General features: G+C 37.4%; 1 long non-coding RNA gene across 1 annotated transcript; it reads left to right on the top strand.

Annotated features, from left to right (window-relative positions):
• Nucleotides 1-11473: 11473 nt before the first annotated feature.
• LOC118487458 lies at nucleotides 11474-12985 on the top strand. Its single transcript, XR_004881831.1, has 3 exons — nucleotides 11474-11625; nucleotides 12136-12202; nucleotides 12951-12985. It is a non-coding gene; the product is annotated as an uncharacterized LOC118487458 (long non-coding RNA).
• The last annotated feature ends 969 nt before the right edge of the window (nucleotides 12986-13954 follow it).

Raw genomic sequence — 13954 nt, 5'->3', positions numbered from 1 at the left:
ATTTACACAGTAAGTGAAATTATAACTTCTTAACTCATCATTTCCCAAATCAAAATCAGCTTTTAGATTGAAATCATAATTCTACTTGGTTTTTTTTTTGTAGGTCCTCTTATGAGAACTCCTGTTTCAGATATCTCTAATAGATCTCCTATTTCAGATATCACAAATGGTAATAGCTCTTGAATTTGATTATAAGTATACTTTTTTCCGTTTTATGTTTCCAAGTGGCTGATTCTTGTGTTTCGTACATATTATACTTTCTCTGTTATTTAGTTACTTCACCGAATGAAAGGCGTAAGCTTCGAAAATTAATACTTGATAATAAGAAATCAAAGAATGCATCGTCATCATCAACGAATGTTCATAACATCTTTTCTGACAATGCAAATTTGGTCGAATGCTCTGATACTACGGATCAACATATGTACTCCATTGCATGTCGAGCAGTTAGAAATGCTACTGGTTCTTTAATTTCAACTACACCATGTTTGTATTTTGTTTCTTTATTATTTCTTTTGATAAATACATTACTAAACCACATACCGGTACTAACATGAATGTTTTAATATTGGATGTTCATATAACGGCATAAACATAGGTACACCTCTAGATAGCAATCGTCGATATTCCATTACTTCTAGCATTATTAGCAGTAACAATCAGCCGATATTGGGTAGTAACTCTATGCTTACACGGCTGTCTTCTGGTAAACGTAACCTCGAGCGCAAGAAACGTGATAATACTCCTATACCTATGTTGTCTTTGGATTCAGATCAAGACAATGTGTTCTTGTGCACTGATGAAGATCCTTATAAAGGGATATCTAAAGGTTTTAATCTATTTTATTGTTTTAGGACATTTGTTGTGTTCCACCTGTAATATAACTCTCAATCATTTTTGAATAGATTATTTGGACCATGGTGACCAAGTGCTTACATGTCAGCTTTGTAGTGCAAACTTATGGACATCAGAAGGTGGAAAAGGTCGTTTAACTATAAATAAGCTATGTTATAGTATATGTTGTGGGTATGGTAAAGTTCAGCTACCGCCTTTAAAGGATGCACATCCGTCTTACCAACCTGTGAATTTCTAAAGAAAGATGTCGATTCCTACTCCCCAATTACCAACCTGGGAGTTCCGGTAAGTCAGGTTTTTCAGTTAAAAAGATTCTCCCAAGCCTGGCAGACCTTGGGAGATTCCGAGTCATCAACACTCGGTTTCTTTCCTTTCATCTTATTTTCATAGAATTCTTTAACCCCTTTGACTTTCCCGTCAATCATTTTTCCAAAGATATGTTTTACTTTAGGGTTAAAGGTTTTTTCAACATCAAATTCTTTCTTTTCAGAAAAAAATTGATTTGAAATCTCAATTTTACCAACCTTTTGTTTAAAATTTTCAGCCCTCAATGGTGGAAAATTTGCATCATCCATTGGAGGAACTAATTTTCACCTTTTGAATCAATTTGTGGCTCCTCTGATTTTGTGGAATCAGATTCATCGCCAGAAGATAGCTCCTCTGATTTTGATGAACCAGAATCATCGTTAGAACTATCATCAGATTTCTTAACAACCCATTTTTGGTTGTCAAGATTTGCTTTTCTCTTGTAAAACCTTTTTGAACATTCACCAACCTCAAATTTTGAATCTTTGAAAACTATAAAAGGTTTGGTTGGTGGTTCATTTTCAACTATCTTTTCTTTTAGTTTACGAGACACTTCATGTTTTGATTGAATTGCCTTGGGACAATTTTTGGCAATATGACCAGCTGTTTTACATTGAAAACAGGTTCTTGTCTCTTTCTTCTGAATAGCTTCATTTTTCATTTCTTCTTGCTTCTTCGCAAGGAATTCTCTGTTTCTCTGCTTCCAGAAAGAACTCTTCTCCTCTTCTTCTGAGCTTGCTCCTGAAACAAACACAGTTTTTGGGTTTATAAGTTTTATCATTTTTATCATTTTCTGGTGGTATAAATCCAAGACCTTTCTTTTTGAAATTACCGTTATGGTTTGGTTTCTTTCGATAACCTGAACCAGAACTGTAACCCTTTTTCTTGTTTTCTCTTTGTTGAACTCTTGAGGTGTATTTTTTAGGTTTAACAGTAAGATTTACATCTTTTATTTCAGAAATACTGATTTCTGTTAGTTTGAAAACCTTTTTGATCATTTCTGTTTTGACACCTCTTATTGGAAATTCCTCATCAAAATATAATTTGTCAGAATCATTCAAAATATAAGAAACTTTGAATGTTTCATCATTCAAATTAGATTTTGATAACAGAAATTCTTTATTGTAAACCCTTTTGCCCTGTTTGACTTTTGAACTTGAAGTGCCGGACTCAGACTTGACTCTGATTTTAACTCCGACTTTGACTCCTATGTTTCATCTTTATCCAACACCTGATCGACCACTTTCTTTATTAACTCGGACTCATGATCAGTGTCAGATGATGTAAATGTGACATCAATGTTTTCTGGCAAATTGTCTGACGGTTCAGACTCCCACACTAAGTTGGTTGCCTTTTCGACTCTTTTTGAATTTGGATTTCGTGGAGAATATCCATTTTCAAGCGGGGGTGAACACTTGTTGTAACTGGCACTTTGTTTCTTACCAGAAATCTTCACTTCAGTTTTCCTTTTCTTTTCAGAATTCTTCTCTTTAAATGTTTCTTCATCAAATGCCTTCATGCCTTCCACGGTTGGATAAATCCTGTCAATGACATAAGAAGTACATGAGTAACTTTTTGACAATCTATTAACTCTTTCCGTTTCAATTCTTTGAGTTTCCAGTTTCTGTTCAAGAACAGCACACTTCTTAATGTAATTGTTGACAACTTTCTGCTTTTGTCATGAAAGCTCCTTGAAGTGTCTTCATGGCTGTTGCTTGTTCACTGCTGGATTGGTTGTACTGATTCATTGCTTTATTCAGAACATCATACGATTCTTTCAGTCTGTTCATATTGTGAATCAAAGTACTATTTTGCTTTTTCATTGCTTCACAACTTTCACATTTCACCGGAATCTTTTTTGCATCAGCTTCTACATCAACTTTAAAAGCTGGAACTTCTTTTACCTTTCTTTTAACCACTGGAACTACTTCATCATCACTACTGACTGGTGTTTTAACTTTCTTCTTTTTCTTTCGAATCTTTCCATCATCACTGTCACTTTCTTCCATCATTCTCAGGTGCTCTTCCATTTTTCTTGCATAATAATCATCATTATCACTGTCATCAGCAACTTGAGCAACAAAAGCTTTGTGATTTGGTGTTTTGTTAGGATCATAGTCATCCCAACTAAAATTTTCCCAGCTAAACCCTTCTGGTAACTTTTCATCATCTTGATTTATCAGACATGCTTTACTATCATCTGAAACATATTTGTCCCAACTGAATCCTTTTGATGATTTTTTATCTTCTTGATTCACCATACAAGCTCTCTTTGATGATTCTTCAATCTCTTTCCTAGCATGAGCAGTTTGTGGTAGTTGCTGACTTGATTGTTGAGCAACTTGATGATAAATTGCTTTCCGATAATAATCATTGTTGTTGAACAGATTTTGAGCTCCACTTGCTTCGCGATTTGTGCACTCCCTCTTGAAGTGTCCTTTTTCCCTGCAACGAAAACAAGTAACTTTAGATTTATCAAAACCTAAAGTAGAAACATTTGCATCACGGAAGTCATCTCTTCCTGTGATCTGTTGTAACTTTTCGGCTCTCCTCAACACACTTGCTAAACACCACTTTATATCCATCAATTCCGTCTCCTCAGCATCAATTTGATCGTAATCCTCTTTTGTCAGCATTGGATTCCCGATCCTACCTGCAACTAGACTACCATATGATTCTAATACAGTCCCCAGCAAAGACATGTGACTTTTTGCAATTTCTTCTGAGTAATCCTGATCATTCTCAAGATTCAATACAATGTTGCATTGTAACTTCTTGCCATTCTTGGTTGCTGTCAAGTTTAGATCAAATGATGTATATGATGAAAAACTTGTTTTGCTGTTTGATCCTTTAGATGAACCTCCCGATGAACTCTTTGCACTGAATGCAGTTTCAACCTTTGGCGACATATTGGTTTTTTCATTCAACCCTGCTTTGTAATAAAGCCCAATATCTTGTTCACCATCAAAATCCTTCATTCTTGAAATTTTTCTTTGTTCCATTTCTTGAGCTTCAAGCTTTTCAATGAACTTACTCAGTGTCAGATTCCCAAAATCCTTCTTGTTTCTCAACATCATGAGATATGTGCCCCAAGTTTCATGTGGCAAAGCATCGGCCAACTTTTCAATCAACTCTTCATTATCCTTTGTGATGCTCACCCTCTTCATGTTGACTAACAGATTGCAGTATCTTTCAATGATCTGCTTGGTGCTCTCAGTTCTCAAACCACGAAATAAATCAAACTCTTTTTTCAGAAGCGATTTCTTGTTCTTGATCATCTCTTTACTGCCGACAAACTTTGATTTTAATGCTTTCCAGATAGAATAAGCAGTTCCATTGTGTTGCAATAAGACCAAGATATCTTCTTTAACAGCTTGATGTAACAACTCGTCATCATTTTCTCGTCATTGTATTTCTTTTTCTCTTCTGCACTAAGATCTTTGATTGCAATAATCTCCTCATCATCAGTCATTGGTCTAACATATTTCGTCTCAACACATTCCCAAGCATCCAAATAATTTGCTTGTACCCAATTTTCGAATCGTTCTTCCATCCTTTATACTCCTCGATATTCATGAGCTTAGGCAGTTTTTGCATGGTGCCCGTCTCATTTTCTAACATTGTGTGTTGTGCAATGGTAATCGGAGTAGCAAAGGCGTTATAAAATTCCTCTTCCATGATTCGGTTTTCAAGAATTTCCAAACAGTCAGTTTCAAACAAAATTAACTTTCAAACGAAAATATCCTTGGTGCGAAATACCCTTTCAAGCGAAATCACCTTTTTGGTGCGAAATAACTATTTTCGTACGAAATACCACACTTTCAAACGAAATAGGTAATTCCGTGCGAAATTATCAAACGAAATTACAACTTGATGCGAAATTACTAATTTCGTGTGGAACTCTCAAACAAAATTACAATCTGGTGCGAAATTAGGCTATTTCATGCGAAATTAAACCCTTATTTCGTGCGAAATTATGCTGATGTCATCATCTCAAGCTGAATTTTGTCAAATTGATCAAGTTTTAAGCCGTTTTAAGATCTGAAACTTTCAAGGGTTTCTTAAAACACTATTGCACACATAATATGTGAAATTCAAAGCATTTTGACCGTGAAAACTTGTTAATTTTGAAAAAGAAGGTGTAGAAATCAGATTTTGAAGCTGAATTGGTAAGAACTCTTCCTCCTGAGCTCTGATACCACTTGTAGGATCGTTTTCAGACCCGAACGAGTCGATCAGAAGAGTTTTTGCTCAATACGAAAGGCGGAAACAGTCGTATCAAGTTCAATTCAGCTAGATATACACTTTAAACTGTCTTTTGATTGATTTGACAAAGTTTTACAGCGAGTAGACACTTCGGCAACAGTTCGGTACTGAAACCGGAAAGTTACATATGAAATCAAGACACCACTATTTATAGGTTGTGTAATTTCGTGTGGAATTACTCACACGAAATCACCTTCAAGCGAAATTAGATTTCGTGTGGAATTACCACCTAATTTCGTACGGAATTACCAATTGGTAATTTCATGCGAAATTACCTCCCAACCTATATTTGACATATTTCTCGTACTACGTGCCCTGATCTATCTGCAAACATACAAGACTCGATACAAGACAAAGTCGACAGACGGATGCACCAACAAGTATGACAAAACCTCAGGACTTTAACAATTTACTTTAAAGAAAAAAAGGAAAAAAAAATGTATTCACTGCCATCTACACCAATGAAGTTAACTTTAGATAAAAAAGAGTAAATTGCCAAAATCATTCATGAGGTTTGGACATTTTGTCAATTTCATTCAAAACGACCTTTTTGTGCCATACTGCTCGTCACTTTTGTCATTTTCATCCAAACGTCTTAGGTTTTCTCTCTAGCCTTGTACCTTCTTTCAGCCGTTTTCTTCATTCTTGTCAATGAGTCCATCAAATTGTGATAACAATCTTCACAATTTCCATCCAAATTGACCTCATGACCCTTATTGTGTCTGATTTTCCACCCATGGGCTCTCAAAATTGTGGTTTGTCTCACATAAGAAGGTCGGGCGATCGGGGGGCAGGGCATAAAACTCCCATAGAAGATGTGTAATCCAAACAATTTCAATAGCTATGAAGTCATGGCGTGATATTCAGATTCGCAGTTGGATCGAGAGACAGTAGATTGTTTCTTGGCACTCCAAGAAACAAGGTTTCCCCAATGAAGATGAAATAACCATAGGTAGATCATTGAGTGTCAAGGAATCTAGCCTAGTTAGCGTTTGAGTAGCCAAGAACAATAGTTTTGTGTGGACGAGATAACAAGAGGCCAAAGTCAATAGTGCTTTCATGTATATGAGAATACGCTTGACATGTTGGAAATGCTCCATCGTTGGTTGTTGCAAAAGTTGGCTAACATGATTAACTGCATAAGAGATGTCAGGCCTGGTGATGGTCAAGTATTGGAGAGCACTTACTAAGGATTTGCATAAGGTTGGGTCATTATAAGGGGTGTCGTCTTTGACATATGTGACATTAGGAGACAAATGAGTATACATTGGTTTGCTATCAAGAAGACCTGCATGCACAAGGATGTCATTGACATATCAAATTGACTTTGAAAAAGTCCAGTGGAGTTGTAAGCTACTTCAAGCCCTTTGAAGTAGTTGAGTTGCCCAAGATCTTTTATTGCGAACTCTTTGTGTGGATGAGACACAAGGGTGGTAATGGCTGCTTCTTGATTCCCTGTAATAATTAAATCATCAACATACACTAGGAGATATATGAGGCACCCATTTAGGTTAAAGATAAATAATGAAGTGTTGGCCCGACAGCAAACAAAACCGTTTGCAAGGAGAAAGGTGCTAAGACGGAGGAACCATGCCATTGGGACTTGCTTGAGACTATATAGGACCTTATTTAATTTGCAAACATAAGTGGGAAATTTAGGATCAACAAAACCTGGTGGCTGCTCTATAAAAACGGTATCATTAATGTGGTCATGTAGGAAAGCATTGTTGACATCCAGTTATGTAAGATTTCAATTGTTAACAATCACCAGAGATAGTTCAATGCAAATGGTAGAAGCTTTAATAGTGGGGCTGAATGTACTTGTAAAGTCAATCCCCGGTATTTAACTAAAGCCTTGAGCCACGAGTCGGGCTTTGTACTGATCAATAGAACCATCAACCTAATGTTTAACATGGAATAACCATTTTGCTCCCACAACATGTTGATTAGTAGGCCGAGCGACAAGAGTCCATGTGTTATTGCCATGAAGAGCAAAAAGTTTCTTGTGCAAAGCATCAAGCCAATGTGGTTGTTTCATAGCTATTTGAAAGGTTTTGGGTTTATCGGTAGAGAATATGGCATCATAAAGAGGAAGTGAATGAGTATGAGTGAGATAAGTACGTTTTTTTTGGTTTAAAGATGCCAGCTTTCGAACGAGTGTCATTGGGTGTGAGGAGGTGTTGGATAAGGTTTCGGTTTCGGTTTGAGAGGCAGAGTCATCGGTTTGGGATGGCGATGTTTGGGTGGGAACTTTAGAGTCTGGTGTGGATTAGGTTTGACTAGGGGGAATGGGTTCGGATTGGGCCTGCCTAGCAGGGCCTGGAACGCGGTGGGTTTGAGGAGCGAAAATGGGCTGGGGAAAGTGATGGACAGGTTGGGATGTTTTTTCAGGTAGGGTCGTGGGATAGGCTTGAGTTAGAGGTGTGGTTTGTGGTGGAGGGTTATGGATGGAGTTTGTTTTGGGTTAGGTTGGATTGAGATTTATGGTCACAACAAAGGCCACAAGGGTTGTGAGTAGGAGTTTGAGGAGATGTGGTGTCAACAATGGGTTTTATGTGAGAAATAGTATTTCATCAGTTAGGAATGCCATGGTAAAGAGGATACATCATTAGTCTCATTATAATTATTTTTTAGTGGAAATGTTTTCTTGTCAAAATGAGAATGACGAGTTATGAAATGCGAGAAGACGACAGTTCATGACATTGAATACCCCATAAAAATACATGGAAGGCTTCGGGGAGAAATTTTATTATCTGAATAATCCCGAAGATACGGGTACACACAACATCCAAATGCTTGAAAATATTCATAAGTGGATTTAATAAAAAAAAATAAGGCTTCAAATAGGGATCTTCCATCCAAGATATTTGTGGGAAGGCAATTAATTATGTAAACGGCAGTGGAAAAAGCATCAAGCAAAAAAGAAGGATTGATGTTACCATTAAATAGAAGAGTAAGCCCATCTCAACATCATGGTAATGCTTTCGTTCGGCATGACCATTGAGGAGGAGTGTATGTGCATGATAGACGATGAAGAGTGCCATTTGTCTCTAGTAAGTGTTTAACTCCATTATTAGTGAATTCGATACCACCATCACTTTGAAAAACCTTAAGTTTTCTAGATTTAGAAAAACATGGAACATAGAGGCAAAATCGGCTTTGCTTTTGGGTGAATAAAACCATGTAAACTAGGAATGATCATCAATAAATATGACATAATATCGATAACCCTCGTTAGATGTAATTGGCGATGGTCCCCAAAGATCACAATGAACCAAGTTAAGTGGGTTTGAGGCACGTTTGTCATTAAGAGTGAATGGTAGGTGTTTGCTTTTGTCCATTTCACAAGGTGAACATATAATTGGTTTAGGTAATATCAAGGTTGGAGAACTCGCTAGTTGCTAGTCGGCCGGTGAGGTGGGGACTCGCGACTACTCGGGATTAATCGAATCGAGTTTTTATATGTAATTTTCAGTTTTATGTATACATATACACATTTTATAGGTAAATATTTTAAGTAGCTAGGTTTTAACTCTTACTCAACTTAGTTTTTTAAGTATACAAGATTAATTGTTGGAATTCACATGGTTTGGTTGAAAACTTGCCGGAATTTAGAGGTTTTGGCCGGAATATACAAGTTTATTGCCGGAATTGCCGATTTTTGGCCAGCCGACTAGGCCCGACTAGTGATTAATACACTGATTAACGAAAAATTACTCAATTACTAGCCGACTAGCGATTACTCGCCGAGTAGTCGCCGACTAGTCGCGATTTTTACAACACTGGGTAATATAAAAGTAAATTTCAAGCATCCGATTTTATTTAAAGGCAAAATTGTATCAAAAGATACATGACCCAAATGAAGGTGCCACAATTCAAAGGCAGCTTTTAAGTTTTTATTGGAGACCGCAACAAAACACTTAGGAATCGAATGAAAAATGTAGAGATCATCTTCACACCGACCTTGAGTGAGAACCTGTCTCGTGGACCAGCCCTGAATATAAAAGTTTGGTTGAGGAAATAAAATATCCACATGATTTATCTGAAGTTAGTTTGCTAACGGATAAAAGATTAGTTAGTAAACGAGGAACAACCAACACATTTTTTAGATGAATATTAGGTGTGATTGTAGTGTGAGCCATGTGGGTAATAGGAAGAGTATCAGCGTTCCCGAAGGTGACATTGGCTCCACCAGCAAGAAGAGTGGTGTTTTGAAAGTTGTCGGGTGAGAGGTTTAGATGGTATGTGTCCCCCGTGTCGGTAACCGAAACTGGATTGTTTGGGTTAATAGTGCATTAGGTATAGAAAGCATGTGCAAGGTTTTCATATTGATTGGCAATGGCTGCTACATAAGAGGCTAGATTCGAGCACATGCTAGGAAAATGGCCTAAGTTGCGACACAGTTGAAATTGAGGCGGACGCCTACCTCGTTCTTGAGCATAGGAGTGGTTGCGATTGGTTTGGGAGTTAAAAGCGACGGGATGAGTACCATGAATGGAACGGATAAAGAGCTCATGACTTTCAGCTTGAATGATGAGATCACGGAATGATGGCGGTGGCTTGGTTGCGCGGATGGCAGTAGATAAGGTCTTGAAAGAAGCCCTGAAACCACATAAAAACCAATGAGTTATGTCTGTTTATTGAACCGGGTGACCCACGACAGAGGGTTGGTCGCATAGACTCTTAAACTTCCGACCCAATTTCAGAAACAAATTGAGATCCGTTGGTTATTTGCCTCAACTGATCTTTTAAGTTTTGAATGCGCTCAATTGAAGTGTTACTATATGCATTCTCAAGTGCCAGCCATATGGCACGAGTAGATGGAAGCCAGAGAATCTCGGCTAACACCTCCTCTAAGAGACTGGCGTGTAGAATCAAGATAGTTTTATGGTCATTGGCATGCCACTTGGGTAGTTCAGAATTACGAATGGGCTTATTGTTCTTAGGAATTTCGGCAGCAGGGGAAGGGGCAGTGCCATCTATGTGACGAGTGAGGTCTTGGCAGGCAAAAATTGGTAACACGTGGTGTTTCCACATGAGGTAATTGGTGAAATTTAGTTTAATTATTAGCATGTGAAAGATTGTGTTTAGGGTAACATGGGATTCTGATGTGGAAGATGATGCCATGGAAGCTTGGAAGGAGAAGACATGGGAGGGATGAAGACGGAAAGAGAGAAGGAAAAGGGAAGGCAGAGGGCGACAAAGAATGGGAATATGTCAACAAGGAGTGGCGTATGATACCATGTGAGAATATGGAAAATGAATATGATTATGGCATGCCTCACAAAAGCGGATGTAAAGAATATATACATACACATATAGAATACAAACATGTGCAACAATATATAAAGAATAAATAAACTAATAAGTGCAGCTAGTCTTAATTAGTCCAAGTTTAGCTTTGGCTATTAACCAAAGAGTTAACTTCCGTTTTGCTCCTTGTGGTTTGGTCGTTTTAACGTTTTTGCTCCAATAGTTTAAAAAGAGCCAGTTTCCTCCTTGATGTTTGTATATGTTCTCAAATATACTCCTGCCCTTAACTCCATTCATTTTTGTTGTTAAAAGTAAGGGGCAACTATGTCTTTCCAATTCAAAGTAAGGATATTTCAGTAATTTACAGTGATTATTTTTATTGATTATTAACTACAAAAGTCGAGTTTTAATTAAAAAGAGGTATGTATCTCTCTCTCTCTTTCTCCCTTTTGTAACAACCACTAGTAATCACCACCACTATCAGACACCACCACCATCACCTCACCAGAAAAACAAACCCCTTCGCAACCCCAAATCCCAAAACCTCAAGTTTGACATCAACTTGTAACATCCCGAAAATATAAAACTTTATAATAATATATAGTTTAAATAAATGAGAAATTACCCTCTAGAAATTTGTAACTTAGTTAACTAACAAGCCCAAAATTAAGTTACATTGGGGTTAAAACAAACAAAAGCTATGTTAATAAGTTAAGGGGCCAATATTGTCAAAAATTGAACTTAATTTACTAAGTTAGTAATAAAAAAAATAATAATACAAACACCCCCAAAAGCTACACTCTGGTCGACCAGAGAAACCCCAGGGGCGACACCCACCATTCCAAACCCTAGTTCACAAGAAATCCTGCAAATTGAAGGCCTTAATCAGTTAGAAATCGAAATCCAAGCATAGAATCCTGATCACCTCGTCAAAGGGATCCTAAGGTATGTCAAATTAGGTCGTTTTGATGCAACTCGAATTCTTACATATGAATGAAAATTTATGTTTAGCTTAAATTGGTGGTAGAAATTGTGAGATTGGGAGTAATATGAAGTTTGGGGACAAACCCTAGATAAATTCTTGCCCAATCTTTGCATGATGATAGTATGAATCAAAATCACTATAGTGGGTGATTACAATGTTAGAAGAACTTGGTAAACACTAGGGTTTAGGTTCTTGCCTAGTGTAACTTGAGATTTTGAAATAGTCTCTAGGATTGTTGATGCTAATAATATGTGTATGTTGTAAAAATTGAGTTAATTGGAATGATAGATACAAGTTATGAAATTAAATTAGATCATGTAGAAAGTTGACCCGCTAGGTGTTCGATGAAACGCCTAAATTAGGGTCAAAATGTTAAAGGTTTGGTAAAACGCAGATTTGAATGTGTTAATTAAATGATGCGTTAAAGCTTAAGAAAGAGTTCTAAACTTGTTGTAAATTGAACTCTTTAGGCAAGGAATCCGGGACGTCGAGCGGACACGCCGGAGGAGATACACGCGGAAAAGGAGTGCTTTAAAGGTACGCGACTTTAGTTTCGTTAAATTATGCATATTTGTTGGGTTTAGAGAATAGATAGAATTGAAGCTTGAAAGATACGTTTGATGTCCTCTAAAGTGGCGTAGTTCACATGAACATCAAACGGGTCAATATAAAGATTCGGAAAAAGGGTTTGACTTGTTAATAAAGTGATGGTTTCACTAAACAGTCAAACGGGTCGAATAATGGTGTAAATAGTAGTGTTGATGTCCAATTACTTGGCGAAAATGATATCAAGTGTAAGTGAAATAAACCACGGAGTTGGTAAGGTAACACGAGTGGTGTTAAGCCCCGAATGTTGGGTGAAAAACGCCTCAAAGTTACTAGTACACGGTAGCAAGTCCGTGTATTAAAATGAACCAAATATCCAAACGGAGCTTTTAGTGACTAAGTCCGTAAACCAAGTTATTCGTAAAAATAATTATGGTAGACACGTCGGTAATTTAAATACGGTCATGTAGGAAAAAGAATCACCAAAAACGGACTTATGGGTCAAAAGTTATGGCAAATTGAAGTTAGATTTGAAAATACTTGAAGCTGGGAACTTTCAGCACCAGCAACAACAACATTCTGTGAAAAACTGGGCGTCGCGCGACGCCAAGGCTCTACGCGTCACGCGACGCCTCCAGTCCGGAAAATTTTTTATTTTTTTGTTTGTTTGATGCTTGGAACTTGGTTATGTCCATTATATCTTCACTAAAACATATGTTTGATGTGTTTTTGACCTTAGGTGACTTGGAACTAATCGGAAGATGGTCGAGCTAAGTTTTGAAGAACCGAACACTATCTACAAGCTTCCGCTGTAGTTTATCTTTTAATGGTTTATGTTTTGGGCAAATGTAAACAATTAACAAATTAGTTTTCGAAGGTTTTAATTTAGTACTAGATTGACTAAACGTTTGCTACTTATGAATTCCATGTAAAGAATCAATGTTATCTAAGTTTGTTTTTACTTAAACTATTTTAAGTTGTTATTATAATAAGTATATTTATAATGGGTGTTACAAGTTGGTAATCAGAGCTTAAGGTTGTTAACAAAGTGTTCGGTTCAAGCTCGAACAATCGTCCGGTAAGAATTAATTTATGTTAACAAATAATGCCTCATGTAAGAATGAGAAAGAAATTGAAGTGCATGGGAAGAGTGTGTTAACACACTCAAACCCGGAAAGTGCACCAAGTTTGAACGGTTAAAGCAAGTTGAGAACTTGACTAAACCGAGACAAAAGAAGCAAGGTTATAAATGAAATGTTTAACGATTAAATGTAAACATTTCAGTTTAAAGATGACGGACAAAGGGAATGACGAAGCGGTGCCAAGAGTCACCGAACAAATGAGAGAAGTTATTGTTGAAGAGGTAGGAAAAGCAATCGAAAACAGCTTGTCGGGTTTCATCGATAAAATCCAAAACACGGTGTTATCCCTGGCCTACCTAGATCTCAGCGCGGAAACGATACTATTTGGGTGATCGTGGATCGACTCACAAAATCCGCACACTTCTTGGCGATTAAGGAAACGGATAAATTCTCCACTCTAGCGGAGATATACCTCAAGGAAGTTGTTTCGAGGCACGGGGTGCCCACCTCTATCATCTCTGATCGAGATGCACGTTTTACTTCAGAGCTGTGGCAAGCAATGCACAAGTCATTTGGCTCACGTTTAGATATGAGCACAGCGTATCACCCACAGACGGACGGGCAGTCCGAGCGCACTATCCAGACCTTAGAAGACATGCTT

This window comes from Helianthus annuus, chromosome 2, assembly GCF_002127325.2.
Source record: "Helianthus annuus cultivar XRQ/B chromosome 2, HanXRQr2.0-SUNRISE, whole genome shotgun sequence".
Lineage (NCBI taxonomy): Eukaryota > Viridiplantae > Streptophyta > Magnoliopsida > Asterales > Asteraceae > Helianthus > Helianthus annuus.
Note: the sequence above shows the minus strand (reverse complement) of the source record. Positions and strands in the feature narration are given on the sequence as shown.